This window comes from Podarcis filfolensis (assembly GCF_964270895.1).
Source record: "Podarcis filfolensis genome assembly, chromosome: 3".
Classification (NCBI taxonomy): domain Eukaryota; kingdom Metazoa; phylum Chordata; class Lepidosauria; order Squamata; family Lacertidae; genus Podarcis; species Podarcis filfolensis.
In genome coordinates, this window is record NC_139606.1 from 79,837,567 (window position 1) to 79,854,408 (window position 16,842).

The 16,842-nt window shown below is 41.4% G+C and overlaps 1 protein-coding gene across 3 annotated transcripts in view; it reads left to right on the forward strand.

Moving 5' to 3' along the window:
• KIF26B (kinesin family member 26B) overlaps positions 1-16,842 on the forward strand; it is a 266,992-nt gene that overhangs the window by 4,105 nt on the left and 246,045 nt on the right. The window contains exon 1 of one of the 3 annotated variants that reach the window (XM_083604172.1): positions 15,794-15,895. The exons of the other annotated variants lie outside the window; for them this stretch is intronic. The gene's annotated coding sequence lies outside the window, so the exon portion shown is untranslated. Of the gene's footprint in view, positions 1-15,793; positions 15,896-16,842 lie in introns of those variants that run through there. 3 annotated transcript variants of the gene reach the window in all.

Below are 16,842 nucleotides of genomic sequence, written 5' to 3' on the forward strand. Positions count from 1 at the left end.
ACACAGGTTTACCATCTGCATGAGAACTGAGCCTTAGTTTGCCACCTATTAGATCACAGATGGGAATTCCAATCTTCTTGTCTTCATGGTATAATTGCGTAAGAACAATAGAGAGTGTGGAACACTTCATAAATTAAATGTGAAATAAGTGTCAAAAAGCCATTTAATTTGATACCATTTTTGAGGTTTTGAAATTGCTGGATAAAATCATGCATTGAAAGGATATAATGTATTCTGTGCACACACTCCATGTTCATGCAGTTGAATTAAAATGCCTTATTCTCTCATTTTGTGTATTTTACACATCTGCGAGGTGTCCTCTGGTTTCATTTTACTACCTGCATCTGGCAGTTGAAAAGGCTACTGTGCTCACTACTCATAGCAGAATTTGCTCAGTCTGGCATTTTCTTGAGTTTTTGCCTTTTAAATTACCCTACATTTACTTGGTACTCCCATCCCCTCCCTCATCTAAATCAAAGATTGGCTCCATAGCTCCTTCCTTTTAGTGCGCCTCCTCCATCATTTTGCTTCTCCTGCGTCCATGGGTATATGACATCATCTCTCCCCACTGTTTCCATTGCAGTCGCACAGCAGACCGCTGGCAGGTCTCTGTAGTTCTACCGAGAAGCATGCACATTAAAGTGCCACTGGATGATCAAAGTTGCTCACATGCTATTTCATGTTTGTAGGAAGGAAAATGTGCCAGAAGAAAGCCTTGCCTTCCATTGTCAGCTCTGCAATATAGTGGCAGGAACTTCTGCAAAAAGTATGGTTGGTGATCTGGGATGTGGAAGAGGAATGGAAGTGTACAAAAAGTGTGAAACTAACCAAAGGGTCAAGGCACATCCATGGTTTATGGTGTAACCTGTAATATCTTATGCCGAGGGCATCACTGTTGTGAACAAGTCTGCATTTGTAACTTGGTTGAAGGGGTGTAACTCTATACTACATAGTCTTTATCTGAAGAAGTGCGACAAATGATGATGTCTTCTAGGAGTGACAGCTTCCATGACACACTTGGGTTTGTTCACAAGTTACGTTTCTGTTCTAATTTATTTCCTACAGTGCTTCCACATTGACACATCTGTGGTTCTCCTCCCTGAATGGTTATGACCATGGAAATTCCTTGGCTTTAACGGTTGCTGAGCTATAGTGAATACTTCACTGACCTGGCTTGCACTCTTAAGCTAAACCATGGCTTAGCATGAGCATGTGTGCTGCTTTCTGCCAGTACTGTAGCTATGGGGGAGGAGAGTCGGGCTAGCTGGGTTTTTTTTGCCCTCGGTGAAGCCTCTAGAGGGGCTCCATTGAGGCTCCCGGCCTGTGCACATGGGTGTGTGTTTGTGTCAAACTGGGTTTTTAACCCGGGTGAAATAAAGCCTAGTTTTGTCCCTGTTTTTGCTTATGCATCCTGTGTCATCCAAACCTAGTCTCTTGGTTAAAATCTCTCCAGACTCTCCATGAGCTGTAACCCAGAACAAACTTTGGTTACAACTTGTGGTTGGTCTGGAGAAAGCTTAACCATGAGCCTGGGTGTAGATTACATTGAAAGCCAAACCTTGGCTTTACTGCACTCTTAACAAACTACAGTTCCAGGATTCTTTGGGGAAAAGTTACGAGCACTAATAGTGCTTTAAATGTGTGGTACGAATGTGGCCTAAGGCAGAAAATGCCATTCAGTATATAAAGAGGATCTTCCTCTCTCCACTGAATAGCCACTGCCAGGCCTCCTCTTCAGTGGCTGTGAGGCATACATTCCAGATCCAAGGCCATGATTTTAAGTGGGGAATGAGTCCTGGCACCTCTCTTCTTAGAAATTAAACACAGTGGGAAACGGTTTCTGCAGCTTGGCCATATTGTCAGAATGACTTTACATGATTTATTTCACCTTTTTAACGTTGAGTTCTTTATTTGGATTGGATATCAAGATGTTTTGAGGTGAAATCTGGCAAAATCCTACAGCGGTTGAGCCACTCTTTGAAAGCAGTGTGGGAAGATTACCACATATATTGCATAAAAAAGTTAACAGTCCCGAAAGCTCTGTCAGAGGCTTTTGAGTTGACGTGTTAAAAGAATTGTAAGCGTCTCTCTCTTCCATGGTAACCCTGTGGATGTTGGAGAGCCAGTGGGTTGCATGAATGTGACACAATGCCATTCAATTTGCACTGTCAGGCCCAAGTGTTATCAAATGGTAATATTTACTCTTCTACTTCAAAGAGGGCTTGGTTTTCTTCTTCTGTGGTTTGGATCAAGAGGTATCAAGTGAAAACACTGATTGCTGTTGAAGGGTCTCTAGCACCGGTTTGCTGAATTGCATTTATCACTATTTATTTATGGTGCTCTTTGAATTAAAATATGGATGGTCCTAAAGGACTGACTGAGTTGAATCCTCCGTTTGCATAATGTATGCGGTTATATGAGTTGCTCGCTGCTAAAACAGTTATTCCAAGTGTGCAAAAATTAAATTAAAAGGCTGAATCATAAATAAATGGTTCCACAAATCACGTGTTTTTGATAGCAGTAGTAAGTTTGTGGTTTTACAATCATTGGTAACCTTTTTTAAATTCTGTCCCAGAACTGGTGACATATCCCACTGGGTGTTGCAAGTGGAGTGCAACTGAATATTAAAAATGCCTGAGGTATTCCTTAGTTTTGGAACTTCTTGACATTATATTTGTTGGGCATTGCTGAAAACAAAGGAAATGGAAAATACGTTGCCCGAGGGCAATATGCAATAGATTGTTAAAGCTGCTTGCAGGTAATTTGGCTAGACCAGCCTGAGTTCTCACACAAATGGTGCTGGATTTTCCTAACTGCTAAGTTATGTGACAGGCAGGTTTCTGAACTGCATTGTGGTGGTAATCAATCATTTTATTTGTATGCCACCTTTCCAAAGCTACAGCGTAGTAGCTTAAGGCAGCTTACAACATAGCAAAAACTACACATGTCCAAACACAACAAAAGTCGCCACAAACAAAAAGCATCAAAAAGTACACAACCAAACAGAACAATTTCCAGATAAATCATAAGATCCAAAATAGAGACACGAAACCTTAAAGCAGCAACAGCAACAAACTTCCCAGCCCAAGATTGTGTTCAGCAACTCTCAGCTTCTGTTTTTGAAACCAGTCAGGGCTCCATCCTCCCAGGCCAGGTGGAGAAAAGCTTGCAAGGCAGGGGAGCAGGTCTTCCAGGACTCATAGCCAATATGGTCTGCCCTCTTCTCGACTCCATGAAGTGGTGTTTGTGAGGAATCTGTCACTGATAAAAACACCAGGACTTATCATATGAGCTGGAACTAGCTGCTGCAGTGCAAGAGGGAAGCAAAAAGATGACCGTGAAAGGCGCTTTTTACATGTACAGTCAAAACAACAGTCCAACAGCAGTGCCTCATAGTGCCATAGGTCTTGAAATGACTCGAATATTGAAGACCTCGGTCTTCTCACCAAAGGAACCCCCCCACCCAATATTGTACACCATCCCTCCTCCAAAATTAATCAACATATTCCAGAGCCTATAGCAATGGGTCTCCAGCTTTGGTTCATGAGGAACGGCGTCTTTTTTCTTTGTTGCTCTCCTTTTGCGCTGAACTTAGGCCAGGCATAGGCGAACTCGGCCCTCCAGATGTTTTAGGACTACAACTCCTATCATCCCTAGCTAACAGGACCAGTGGTCAGGGATGATGGGAGTTGTAGTTCCAAAACATCTGTAGGGCTGAGTTTGCCTATGCCTGACTTAGGCATTGACTAATGTTGCTGTCAGTGCCCACCCAACTCCATATTTCCTGCAAAATGGGGATGCCTCTCTGTTAGGGATGCCCACAAGATCCCATATAAGCTCTCCTTTTTCTGGACCAAGAAAATGGCTGGACTGGTGCTTCAGTAGCAGAAATTCAGAGAGGAGGGTTCGTTTTGGGTGTGTGTGCACACAATAGGTATACAGAATATAGCTGTAGACCTTATTTTTAAATGCAGTAACTGAAACTCATGTCTTACTAAAAGGTAAAGGTACCCCTCACCATTAAGTCCAGTCGCAGACGACTCTGGGGTTGCAGTGCTCATCTCACTCTATAGGCCGAGGGAGCTGGCGTTTGTCCGCAGACAGCTTCTGGGTCATGTGGCCAGCATGACTAAGCCGCTTCTGGTGAACCAGAGCAGCGCACAGAAATGCTGTTTACCTTCCCGCTGGAGCAGTACCTATTTATCTACTTGCACTTGACGTGCTTTCGAACTGCTAGGTGGGCAGGAGCTGGGACCGAACAACGGGAGCTCACGGGGATTCCAACCGCCGACCTTCTGATCGGCAAGCCCTAGGCTCAGTGGTTTAGACCACAGCGCCATCCGTGTCCCTTTATGCCTTGCTACTGAATTCCAAATTGGTAAGATCAGCCTGATTTGTGTAAACCAAGGAGATGAGGAACCTTTTTCTCCTCAAGGAACCATATTCCCTCAGGGAAAAGTGCGCATACCAGCAGCAAGTGGGGCCAGATACAAAAGTGGGTAGTGCCAACCTACACCTTGTTCTCACACACCACATTCACACAATCACACATACCTAGTACACAAACACAGTCTTATGCATGTGTGCACACACAACCCCTCTTGATTCAGGCACACATTTAAAATACACAGCACACAGTCTTCCTTGTTCAGTCCTGCTCCCTCAATTGATATTTTTACTGTAAACCTCTATGGCAGAAGTTGCTGGTAGTACACAACTGTAAGTGTAGCCTATAGGAAGAATAATCAAACGTGTGTTCTAATTCTTGCCCATTTATCATTTATGAATCCAGCTGACTTGCAAGGTTTTTTGGGGGGGTGGGGAAGGGACTCCTGCTGATAACATCCTGGAAATTTCATTAGCTCTCATAACCGTTGTCAGCAAAAGAGCTTTATAATCAGTCAGCAATATATATTTTACATTTTTGCACTTATTCCTTCCTTAAAATGCATAAACATTGGCTAGTTAAGGCATGGCAACTCTGAATATAACAATCCATTATATGTTTTCACAGAAATAGTAGGTTGTTGATACTGATTGAATGGGAACCTTTTAAAAACTGAATCATGTACTTTGAAATGTTTGAATGTATATACAAAAAACCCTATTCGGCTGTGGCTGACTTAAGTCATATTCAGAGTAGACTCACTGAAAAAAATGTATTTAAATTAGTCCGGGTTCTATTCGGAGTATGATTTAGTCAGATACATCGCGTAATAGTTTGCTGTTGTCATTGCGTGACCTGACTGATCTTTATGTATGAAACCATTTGTAGCCATACATTACATTTGCCGCAGCAAAATGAATGCTTAACCTAGAACAAGGGTGCCTTTGACTACCTCATAGCTATCACGGAAGTGTGGAACGTTAACTATAACAAGAAACATTCACTCACAATATGTCAACAGGAGGAAAGCTGAGGGACTTCGGTTTTGGTTATGTTGACAAAGCTTAGCTTTTAATTACAGAAGCACAAACCTTAATTTAACCATTTCGGTGCTTGCTTTAGAAGAAGGGAACATACACTATTAAACATACAGTGGTACCTTGGGTTACAGACGCTTCAGGTTACAGACCCCAGAAATAGTACCTCAGGTTAAGAACTTTGCTTCAGGATGAGAACAGCGCGGCGGCAGCAGAAGGCACCATTAGCTAAAGTGGTGCTTCAGGTTAAGAACAGTTTTAGGTTAAGTACTTAACCTGAGGTACCACAGTATATGAAAAAATATTTTTAAATGTCAAATATATTGTCATTTGTTAAGCGAATAAATGTGTCCTCAATGAGGCATAATTCATAATTTCTCCATTTATCTGATGTATCTCTTCATGTCCTGGGGCACAGAACACATAGAACCTGCTACCACCGAGCTATGAGCTCTCCCCACAGAGTCCCATGGGTGGATATTGGAGGATATATGGGCATGGCTTTATTATATTTCCCTTTCTGTTAGAACCTGTGCTTAATCCACTTTCTGTACCTTTCTATCATTTCTGCCCACATGCTCTTGATTTAGCCTTTCCTCTTCAGAGATGTTTGGTGGCCGAAGACTAATAATATTAATAGTGAAAGAATCCCTGCAGCTGATATAATGGGAAATGGGTTCCTGTTAGCTCGTGCCTACTTTAGGGAGACATTTCTAGCAGAGACAGGACAGTAATGAACCCTTCCTGAAAGCTTAGCAAGTAGCAGAATAATGGAATTTCATTTCTGTTCAGACTTTTAATATATGAAAAAGCACAGCCGGACTGTATGGGGGACTTAATTTTGTAGTGCAAAAATCTCAGTCACCTAATCATTTCATCCCAAGTCAGTGTAATGCAAATAGGATTATTGCATTAGAAATGTGATTTTAAATGGCCTGGAGCAGTAATTTGTCAGCATTTGGGAGGATTAAGTCCATTAAAGTTTAGGCAGCAACAGCCAGTCTTTTGTATTGCATCATAGGTCACAGTACCAAACACTGAGCATAACCTGTCAAAAGCACATTTTGCAATTGCAGGTCTCCTGGCAGGGAGAGCACCTGCCATTTGCCTGTGCCCTTACATTACAGCACCTAGAATTACTCCAATTGTGGAAGCAAACCAGAGAAATAAAGAATAGTTCTTAGATTTGTTGATGCTTCTCATTTTTATTATTATGAAAATCAGAGGTTTAGGCCTTACTTTAAAAACAGAGTGATTCAAATAATGAATCTTGATTTTTTCTTTTTGTCCAGGGAGATACGTGACCTGTGATTTTTAACATTTGCTGTGAGAAATAATACACACAGGTCTTGCTATCCGAACACAATGCGTTCTCAGGAAACTGTTAGGTGAGCATTCACATAATGAGTGGATCATTTCCATTGATTCCTATGGGGAAATTTCTAATGCATTCCCGGCAACAAAATTTTGATCCCAGAATGGAAAAACCCAGGAAAACCCTCTGAAATCTTGCAAAAGTCAATCAAGGAAGGAAAAAATATTATTAATTAGCCAACCCCCCCACACTTCCCACTATGGTTTCTGGAGAAACGGCTACCATAGACCAGCAAAATCTTGTTTAAGGCTACTTATTTGTTTATAGTACTACATGCAGGTCTGGTTGTTTGGATATCTCAACCTGCACTGCTTATAACAAGGATCGGATCCTAATTCATCATGTTTGGATAAGTGAATTTTTGTGTAATGAGTATTCAGATAGCAGGACTTGTGCGTTCTGTCAAATTATACTCATTTATGTGCTTGTTCCTCTATTATAAAAATGATTGGGGTGAAAAAGCACTCATCATAACTTTGGCTGGGTCATACCCTAGATTTGTTACCTAGGTTTGCTGTGTATCAGTTGCTGAAGTATACCAAATACAGTGGTACCTTGGTTTACAAACTTAATCCGTTCTGGAAGTCCATTCTTAAACCAAAACGTTCTTAAACCAAGGCATGCTTTCCCATAGCAGCGGGGGACTCAATTTACAAATGGAACACACTCAATAGGAAGCAGAACATGTTCTGCTTCCAAGGCAAAGTTCACAAACCAAAACACCTTCTGGGTTTGCATCGTTCTTAATCCAAATTGTTCATAAACTAAGTTGTTCTTAAACCAAGGTACCACTGTATCTTACAAATGTAATAGGACCATTTTCCCTAAATGTACCTTTTTGCTGGTAGAATATCTGCTTTCTGCTTTTGATACATATTCCAATAACTTTGCTAGTATATATTGAATTCTGAAGTTTTAGAAATTGTATCATTTGGGCACCAGATTTGTGTACATAGGATGCTTGCTTTCCAGATGGCAGGGTAATGAACCTTTTGAAACTGAGATGGCTCAGCTTTGTAGTTCATTTGGTTTGATTGTTCAGTTTTTAAGGTATCATTTTACTCTGATAGAAGTTAGAAAGTACGTAATCATAGTATCATAGAATTGTGGAGTTGGAAGGGAGCAGAAGTGTCATCTAGTCCAAGCCCCTGCAAGGCAGGAATCTTTTGCCCCACGTGGGGCTTGAACCCAGGACTCTGAGATTAAGAGTCTCACATGATTCTATGCTCTACTGACTGAGCTATAATTTATTGTATATGACTACTTTTGTCATGTTTGTAGTTATGTAAGTTGTGTATTATGTTGTAAGCTGCCCTGAGCATGGTTTTAACTTTGGAAAGGTGGCATACAAATGACTGACTGACCACAATGCAGACACACAGCCTGCAGATCAGATAACTTAACAGATACAGAAATCCAACACAAGCCAAATGACTTGTAAGCAGCTTTTAACAATGTCTTGCAGATTGGTCCTGGACAACGTATGCATTTTCCATTTCCTTTGCTTTCAGTAACGCCCAACAATTATAATGAAGTATTTACCCACTGTCAAGAAGTTCCAAAAGTGAAGAATACCTCGGTTATTTTTAATAGCCAGTAGGAGACTATGCAACGAACAGCTTCAAAGGCCTCTATTGCAATATTTTTCTGATGACTCTTTATAGGTGTCCATTATGGATGTTATTCACCAGCTTTTGTACATCAGGCTGGTTTGCACAACCCAGGAAGCCAAATTATGGCCTGCTGGGATTGTGCAAACATGCCTCCCCACCCCCCAGAGCTCAAAATCAGTTTTCTGTTTCCTGGTCTTGTGCTAATCCAAGGTTTGGTTGGGCATGCCATCTGAACCTGAGCTTGTGGTTAAACTTTCTCCTTGCTAAATAATCAGCTTGTAGCTAACGTTTTTCCTCATGCCAGAGTGAAAACGCCTGGGAAAGAGTAATGCAGCTGTGAGCTCCTCTCCTGGAGCCCACATGTCCACACAGTCCCATTATGCCACAACTTAGTAGCCAGTGTGTTTGGGGGTGGCTGGAGGAAGACATAATTGGGAGATGAGGCTGATACTCATCCGTATTCAATATTCTCACTATGCTAAGAGCTAAGGTGCATTTTTAACTGCTTCTAAAGAACCATTCTTGAAAATATATTGGTGGAAGTATATGACACCCATTTACCTCAGGGAGGAGATTTGTGCAGGGCAAGACTCTGGAGTGTGCTGTAGGGTTCGTGTATCCTACTTGGGAAAGGAGACTCCTTCATTACAGTTCTTTAATCACATTCTTTCCCTCCACAAACATTATGTTGTGGATCTGGTTGGCTGCAGCTGTTGTGTGCATGTTTTTCAAAATGCCTAGCCCATGTTCAGTTACGAGGTTCTCTTTGGGAATGTTTGAGAATTCTGGGTGCTTAGTCCAGATCTCAAAGAACCTATTATTGCTTCTTCATATAGTGTTACTGTTTTAGGGTACAACTTTCAGATCTCCTTAGGGAGAAAAAGTGGGATAAAACTGGTTTTAAATAAATGTATTTCTTAAATAACCACATTTTGCTTCACAAGAAAGAGAATTTGTGGTGTTTGCCTTGTGGGTTAAGGAGAGAGTTTTATATGTGTGTTGAAGAACTATTCCATAACGATTTCTCCTCTATTCAAAAAAATAAAAGATCATCCATCCTAAATATGGGTCAGCACCTTGTACTGGGCAGTCTGCCCAAATCAGCGGATTGTTAGAGCCAGAGTAGCTTTGTGTACAGAGGAAAGAAAACCGTTCACACAGACTCAGCCGCCTCAGCAGTCTAATACCCTGGATTATTTTTGGAACATCAGATAATTGGGATAGTTCCAAACACAAAACTGAACAGCTTGTCGTGGTTTTCTATGCAGAGCCCTAGACTACTGTATGTCCTGCATTTTTATTCAGGCCTGGTTTCAGCAATTTGTAATGTGTGACTGTCACAAATGTCAGAAGTGTATGACCTGTCATATATAACGTGCTGGTATGAAATCTGTTAGCTTTTAGAACTAGGAATCTTCCCCACCTCTGTATTACAGAGCTATGCACTGACATATTCTGTGATCAGATGCCACAGGATAAACAGAAATGGATTGTTTATTCTTTGTACAGAACTCCACCACATGTATCTCCCCCTTCTTCCTTATTAGAAAGCACATTTCTTTGGGTGAAGGTTTGCAATATGCTGGTCATCTAATGTTGGCTCTGATAGACTCATCAACACCAATCTATACATTTAGAAATAGCATACTGTACTTGGGACCACACCACTTTTAAATGTAAACAAGGAGTTTGTTTGAATGCTTTTCCATGTCAACCCCCCCTCCATGTACACAGAGAAATAAACATGTCAGAGAAGGATTGGTTGGACGGATATGTTTGCTTATTTATGTTAGATCATTTAATTATGAGATTCCCCCCATTCTGAAGTAGCAGTCATAGGAGAAATGTCTGTTTTTTAACACCTGAATCAGTCCCATACTATTTGCTTGTACCATGTTTGACAATATTAAAGATACAGTGGTACCTTGGGTTACAGACGCTTCAGGATACAGACTCCACTAATCCAGAAATAGTACCTTGGGTTAAGAACTTTGCTTCAGGATGAGAACAGAATTCATGTGGCGGCAGCGGGAGGCCCCATTAACTAAAGTGGTACCTCAGGTTAAGAACAATTTCAGGTTAAGAACGGACCTTCAGAACGAATTAAGTTCTTAACCCGAGGTACCACTGTACTCAGTTTCCCCTTTTCAGTGCTCTGTTACCTTAAAGTGACAGCAGCTAATATCATCAGCCAGCTCTAGCTAAACCAAACCATTTTTTCCAACCAGATTTCAGAGGTTGGCTCAAAAGCCCCTTTCTCTCCCATCCATCACAGAGGATGCCTCACCCCTGCAGCCCCAATATGTACTGGTGCTGTAGAGCCACCCCACCTCTTAGATGCTATATTGCCAGAACAAAAGCTATTGCTCTTCATTTGTCTGCTCATCTCTCTGCTTGCTAAACAGTGGCTGGCAAGAAGAAACAATAAAAGCCCATTCTGCAGCAAATTGGAAGTCATGACTCATGCGTTTCTCATTCTCTAATGAATGTTATTAACAGTTAACAAGTTCTCTAAATCAGGTTAATATTGGTGGTATCACTCACAGTTGTCCCACTGGAAGAATTAGCACTCTCTTTCAACATTGCGGAGTGAACATTAGAGTCTTAAGAGGGGAGGTGGTGGGGTTATCCAAACTTTGGCACTATTTAAGGCAAAATGTACCAATAAAACTAGGGGTAATTTTAGTATACTTCTCTGCCCCCCGCTTCCCTTTCTCAAGCTTTTTCATGCTGTGATTTCAAAAAGGAATCCTTCCCATTAGTCAAAGGCTGTTTCTGAAGACTACTTAGAAACTGCCGCTAGTTCAGTTTATAGATGTTAGGTTACTAACTGGGAAAGCAGCTTTCTCCTGATTGAAGCACAGAGTGTCTGAGGACTGGGACATTTACAGGGAAACCGAAATGCTTATTTACAAAACCATTGTACTATCAATTTTACTGTATGCTTGTGAAACATGGACCACTTATAAACGCCTTCTCCAACTCCTAGAAAGATTCCATCAACTGTACCTCCGAAAAATGTTACACATCACTTGGGAAGACAGGCGAACTAATGTCAGTGTACTGGAAGAAGCAAAGATCACCAGGGTCAAAGCAATGATTCTTCAACATCAACTTTGTTGGACTGGTCATGTTGTGCGGGTGCCTGATTATCATCTTCCAAAGCAACTATTCTATTCCCAACTTAAGAATGGAAAGCGAAATACTGGTGGACAACAATAGAGATTTAAAGACTCTCTCAAGGCAAATCTTAAAAAAATGTAGTATAAGTACTGATAACTGGGAAACACTGGTCTGCGAGTGCTGCAACTGGAGAACAGTCTTTCCCAAAGGTGTCATAGACTTTGAAGAAGCACGAACTCAGGGTGAAAAGGAGAAACGTCGTAAGAGGATGGCACGTTTGACAAACCCTCACCATGATCAACTCCAGTTTGGAAACTTATGTCTCCACTATGGGAGGACATGTGGATCCAGAATTGGTCTCCACAATCACTTACAGACTCACTGTTAAGACCATGTTTATGGAAAGACAATTTTACTTGGCTATGAGTGATTGCCAAAGAAGAAGAAAAGAAGAAAGCTAACTGGGATTGGCTGTTGGAAGCATATTTTTAGGTTGTGAAATGTCCTGAGATCTTACAGATATAGTTTGGTATACAAATTATTACCATTATTATTATTATTATTATTATTATTATTATTATTATTAGCGCCTGTGTGGTAGGAGATGGGTCACAGAAGTGTGATATTGACTCTTGGGTCACCCAGCCCTAGACTCATCCCTCCTTCACTGAACCATCCCATCTCCCCCAACCCTTTGGCTGGGTGATGGCTACGCCTAGGGGTTGGACTGGTTAGAGCAAACTAGGCCTATTACCCCACCAAAAAGTTCTGTGGGAAGGAATGGTTCAGGACTGGCTAGTGTTTTCTAAAGGAAAGGCTTCTTTCCTCTGCTCTGCTCCTGGGCCATAAAAGAGGGCCTATGGCTGGGGTCAAACTTGTTGTTTTTGCTGCCTTGCTTCAGTAAAAAGTTGAGGAAGACTTCACAGAATAGGGTGATTGGAAGATGGCTGTGCTGGATGGAATGGCAGTGGCTTTTCAATAAACACTAAAAAGCTGAGTCCTGCCTTCAGACATGGCAACCTTGTGGAGCTGAGTTCCAATGCTTTCAGGTGAGGATTGGTCAATTGTTGGGGTTGCGCCAAGATGGGAGCTGGGTTAAATGTGGGTAGGGAACAACTGCCAGAAAAATTGCAGCGTTTTGGACTTTTTGGTTTAGAGAAATGGTGAGTAAGAGGTGACATGTTAGAAGTTTGTAAACTTACCCCTCTCTCATAACATTATAACTCATGAACATACAATGAAGTTGAATGCTGGAAGATTCAGGACAGACAAAAGAAAGCACATCTTCATGGAGTCGAGCTAAACAATGGAACTTGCTCCCACATGAAACAGGGATGGCCACCAACTTGAATGGCTTTAGAAGAGGACTGGATGAAGGCTATCTGCGGTGACCAGCCATGATAGCTGTGTTCCACCTCCACTGACAGAGGCAGCTTGCCTGTTGCTGGAAACTGCAGGCGGGCAGAATGCTGTTGTGTTCATGCCCAGCTTACAGGCCTCCCACAGGCATCTAGCTAGCCATTTTGTGAGAATAAGATGCTGGGCTAGATCCAGGAGGATCTTCTCATGCTCTTATGTCTTGGTGGAAGGAGTCCTGGGATACTGGCAGTGGGGGAGCCATGTGCTCTTTGTCTAGGGCAATGCAGACCACCATCTTCGAATGCAACCTAAAATGGCAGTAGCCTGTTATGCCTCACCTTATTGACTCATGTTCCATTTCCTGCCCTTATAATTGCCCAAGTCCTCTTGTGTTCTGAATATTTAAACAAAACTGAGTGATGAATTGGAGGGAGTGGCTGGACTGAGGGAAAGACAGTCCCTGCAGCATCTTGCAAGGTAGCAGTATTGTTTTTCTTTTTAAAGACTGTGTGCCTATATGCAAGCAGTTTCTGTCGGTGAGTAAACACATTAAGCCAGCTAATGCATATTTGTGATTGTAATATATTTAAGGTTCTTAACTATAATATGCTTATTAAAATATGGCTATAATTTTGCTAATAGAAAGCAGCAACATGATTTATGAGTAATGACAAAATTCATTCCCATCCTCCAACATATTTAATATTTATGTGAAAAATTCTGTATTCAATTACATCTAAATTTCTAGCATTTTAACAATGGCCTATTCCATGGAAGGTATGCACAATACATTTTGTACAGAGTAACGTTCAAAAATAAGCTTTATGCAAAGGGTCTTTCACAGTGTGACACTATGTAGATTTAGGAAGAAGAAACACCCACCATACTAAATGGGGCTTACATCCTGGTAGATCATAGTAATTAATTCTGAATTTGCATCTGTACGTGGCAGATGCAAATCTTACCCCTCTTTTGCACTTTTTGGGGGTGATGCATTTCCTCTCCCTCTTTTTTCTTCTTTTTTGGCAATTTGTAAGTGGCCAGGATTTAAGTGGATCTTAAAATTTGACTTACCCTGTTTGTACCACTGCCATGAGTAAAGGGTTTCCTGTAACCTGCATGTAGGTGTCTAATCCAGCCCTAACATAGAATGTACCGGGAAAAACTTTGGGTGTATTGTATTTCATAATGTCTGTGAATGCTTTCCCATGTTGAAATGCAGATTCTCCTATTCAGTCGTCTGACAAGCTGCTTCTGAACGTCAGGGACAGTGCTTAGAGAGTATTAGGGTTGCCATATTTCAAAAAGTAAAATTCCTGATACCTGCAAAGTTGCTGAGCTTTTTGGAAGAAACCTAACCGAAAAATAGTGATTTTAAGCTTCTTGAGCTGTTTCCGCTGCATCTGGGTTTCCCCTGACATTTTGCTAATTGGGCAAAATTCCCCCAAAGCCTTTTTTACACCTGAAAACCAGGACATGTCAGGAATTTTCCTGACGTATGGCAAGTCTAGGGAATGTCATCTGATGTAGTGCAAGGAGCTATCATTGGAAACAAATGTCCCATTGTATATGCAGAAAAGGATGAAAGAGCACAAACCACTATTTGGATTTCAGCCCTATTGTCATAGATTTAGACTGGTGCTGGTTCACCTTTTCCAAACACATTACCCTTTATATTCCTTGAATCTTTGCAAAATTCTTGGGGATAGTAATTGACAGCACGTATCATTTAGAAAGGAACAAACTGGTGTAAGCAGAGAACAACTTCACTGGGAGACATTACAGCACATGACAATATCACGTAGGTGATTGTGTTATTATACCAGACATTAGAACTTATGCACGGCTTGGCTGTTTTTGTTGATGAATTTATTCAGAGCTTTTTTTAGCTGGAACTCGTCGGAACTCAGTTCTGGCACCTCTCAAGTGGACGTCATTATCATTCTAAGAGAATGAGGGAGGCATTCATGGTGCGTTCCGGCACCTCTTTTTCTAGAAAAATAGCACTGAATTTATTATTGTTTTTCGCTTTTGGAATATGGAGGCCGAGAGAGCCAGCCCTGATGTGTTTTATGTACGGATAGAGAGGGGGCCTTGAAAACCTTGTAGTTCGAGGAGATAAGAAAGATGAAGCAAGAGAATAATAGTGAGCAGAAAATGACATGCCCAAGTTCAGATATCAGGTCACACCAGGTGGGATTGGTTCCTTATGCGTCCAACTCCCTGATACATGACCCAACCACTGGGCTGGATTGTCTGATATTAACAGCTTTGTCTGCTGCTGATGCAGCAGTTAAATAATGGATGTTGGTGCTTGAGTGCTCCCCTGTAGCTCTGTGTCTCTGTGTATTGCCTGTTTAATATTCCATTTCAGTTTAACCAAAGATGAAGCATCTAAAATGCCTATATCTTTCAGGAGTCATTTGCACTGAGCTGAATTCTTGTGATGGTTCTTTTTAAAACAGTGAGTTGTACATCAATACAAAGGGAATATAAAGAAGAAGGGACAAGGATGTGTGCATATGAGAGAGAGGGGGAGAGGGAGACAGTTGGGGTGGGAGTCTGAGGGTGGGGGAAAGAGATTTTTAAAAAAACCATAGTCTGTATTTTTTGGGGTCCCTTTTTATCAGCACAACAACAAAGTGTCTACTCTTCCTTCTACCCTGCACTGAATCACAGTACAGTAGTTTCGATCACTGCAATAGGCATGTAGCAGGAAAGCCAAGATAAGGGCTCTTTTTTGTGGCTGAATTTCAAGGGCTGGAGAGGATTGTGTGGGAAGCCAGGGCAGAAGCAGTGCTGTTGAGGAACTAGTGTATAGTAATGCAAGTGGATGACACTGATAAATTGCTCCCCTAAGCCAGCATCTGCAGCAAATTGTCAGACTGAGACGAGTTCCCGGCATACCCTATTCCTCTGTGTGAATGAAATCTCAGTTGAACCATTATTTACCCATCTACCTGTGAAATGTGGGAGGATAGGATTCATTGCCCTATTGCAGGTTTGATTTGATTTTGCTTTAATACGCTCTGTGTGTGTGTGTGTGTGTGTGTGTGTGTGTGTGTATTGTGTATCTGTTCCTATCTATATCTATATATCTGTGTGTGTTTGTGTGTGTGTATGTTGCCTTCTCCAGTGATGGATAGTGACTAGCCTGTTTCTGATTAGCAACATAGCTCTTTGGGAAAAGAAAAAAGGCTAAGTGGTTTTCTGAGTAAAGTACTGACTTTCCAAGGTCTGGAATCCTGTTTCCACTAAATGAAATGAATTTAATAGTCTTGACTTTGTTCTTTGTAGCTGAAGGAATGCACAGTTAAGCAACTACTTAGTATACTTTCAAGGCTCCCCCTTCCCCACCTCCCCAGCATACCAAGAAGTGAATATATATATATATATATATATATATATATATATATGACACAGAGAGAGAGAGAGAGAGAGAAAAGAGAGTGAGAGTGTTCACTGTCAGGGCTCATCCAAACTTCTGCTTGTCTTATGCCTAAGGCAGTCTGAGCAATTTCCACCTTGTCCTGCTCTTTTCCCAAGGAAAACCTACTCTTTAGTCCAAAATGGAGCAAATGTCAATCCAATGTGCTGTTTGCTCCAATTCAGTGCTAAAGAGCAGGTTTTCCCTGGGGTTGCGGAAAGCAGTGGGACAAGAGGAAGCATAGATAAGCCCCCCAGTATCCTTCATTTACTGGAAATGTGTAAAAAAATACCATTTTTTTCTGAAAAGCTGCATTTTCTTTCCTATTCTTCTCATTGATTAACAGTGAGCATTTGCACAGGAAAAATCCCTACAGTCACAAGACTGATCACTCACCCTCGGTTTAAAAAAGTACAGCTGGAGCCTTAAAGTTTTGCTATATCCTAGTGTGCCATAGCCACTTTAAAATAGATTTAAATCCAGTTCTTCTACAAAGGAACCAAAACATCAAACCCAAACTC